Source organism: Salvia hispanica, chromosome 3, assembly GCF_023119035.1.
Source record: "Salvia hispanica cultivar TCC Black 2014 chromosome 3, UniMelb_Shisp_WGS_1.0, whole genome shotgun sequence".
Taxonomy (NCBI): domain Eukaryota; kingdom Viridiplantae; phylum Streptophyta; class Magnoliopsida; order Lamiales; family Lamiaceae; genus Salvia; species Salvia hispanica.
Genome location: NC_062967.1, coordinates 16800221 through 16801959, shown reverse-complemented (window position 1 = coordinate 16801959; position 1739 = coordinate 16800221). Strand labels below are relative to the sequence as shown.

Below are 1739 nucleotides of genomic sequence, written 5' to 3'. Positions count from 1 at the left end.
TCCTATTTAATGGGAAAGGATTAGTATTATTATTATTCTTGCTCCGTGATATTTTATTCTACTCCGTAAAATATTCAAATTAAATCATATGCTATTAAATAAGCATGAATTTCGAATTCCCTACTTTTCCTCAGCCAAATTAACGCCACTCCCCCAACAAATCTCTCCCAAATCTTTATTTATTTAATTATTGGAGTATATCTTGCACTCTATAAATAAGAGGAGAGAAATCAAAACCCTAGCACTACAGAAAACCGCCCCCCTCTCCCTCATTCACGTCGATCTCTCTCTCCCCACTCTCTCTCAAATTTTTCTTCTACTTTCTCCATTAATTCTTCATCTTTTGGAGAAGAATTGAAGCTGCAATTCAAGAATTTATTGAAGAATCAAGATTCTACTTGTTTCTACCGTTTGTTTTTGCAAGAAAAGGTACTTCTATTATTAATCTTTTCTTCCTCTACCGATTAATCGGTATTTCTGAGTCCACATGCATTTAGAACGAGTGAAGGGGGAAATTAATCGGTGAAATTGGATGCATGTGTGTGTGTGTGTGTGTCCGAGAGTGTGTGTGTGTATGTGCATGCCTCGGTAGGCGTGCACATGTGTGTGGTGTGTGTGCGTGTGTTGTGTGGAGAAAAGCACTCATGCGTGACGCGATTTGATGATAAATCTGGAATTGTTGTGTGAATAAAAACGATATGATAATCGTACTTTGATTCTGATTGTTGATTTTGGAAATAATCGAAGGGAAAAGGGAAACGTGAGATCATGCATAATTTTAATCTATGATTTGAGACTTATTTGAAATATATGAACTAAAGGTGATAGTTCGCGTTCCCGGTGGGATATCAAGAAGAAGTGCATTTTTGTTGAACTCGAAAGAAATCGAGGTGGGCTTTATTCTAAACTCTCTTCTATGTGCAAATTTATGATGTTGGAGAAATAAGGGTGGATTGAACTGTTATGCCATGCCTATAAATTATTTTGGATATTGTGAGTGCCTGATGCCTAAATTGTGAGTACGCTCCATTAGGCTACAGTGGCTATATAAACGAATTCGGGTCTGAGTAGGGCCGCAAACCCTACCAGGTTGTGTACACGGTGGGATCGGGAGCCGTCCTTGCTAGTCGGCCGGTCTCGTGGGCGAAAAGTGTGGCCACACTTTCGTCGCACTACGAAATGATTGTGATTGTGATTGTGGAAATGATGAGAAAATGGGAGGTATTGTTTGACTGGCCAGTCCATGAAATATTTTGTGATACTCGATGCTTATCTTTAATTAAATGCAAAACCTCGAGTTCACTATGGTAAGGGTGGCATAACTATAAAATGTTTTGGCATGAGTCCACTGAGTATGTTTAAAATACTCAGCCCTGCATGTGTTTTCCCTATGTGCAGGTTGAGCGGCGATGGGCGGTCGGTGGTGTTGAGAAGATTGAATCGAATAACATGGATGGTTGGGTTTTTGAGTGTAGTCGTGACTTCATACATGGCTTCGCTTCCTCTTGGAAATGCTTCCGCTGAATATTTGAAACTATTATTTTTGGTTGTGGTGAACTTAATTCTTTGTTTTAGAATGTTGGAAAATATTGCGTTTTGTTGGAGTTGTGCTAAACCTTGGACTTTTGAGCTTAGTCTATTATATCTTTTAAATCTTGACTCTCATGAGTTAGCCGTTGACTTTTTGGCCTTGATATTTCATTAAATGCTTGGTCAAATCTCTTTAAATGAAACCCTAG

At 38.8% G+C, this 1739-nt stretch overlaps 1 long non-coding RNA gene across 1 annotated transcript; it reads left to right on the top strand.

Moving 5' to 3' along the window:
- Positions 1-397: 397 nt before the first annotated feature.
- Positions 398-1430, top strand: LOC125212387. Its single transcript, XR_007174663.1, has 3 exons — positions 398-429; positions 822-890; positions 1399-1430. It is a non-coding gene; the product is annotated as an uncharacterized LOC125212387 (long non-coding RNA).
- Positions 1431-1739: the final 309 nt, after the last annotated feature.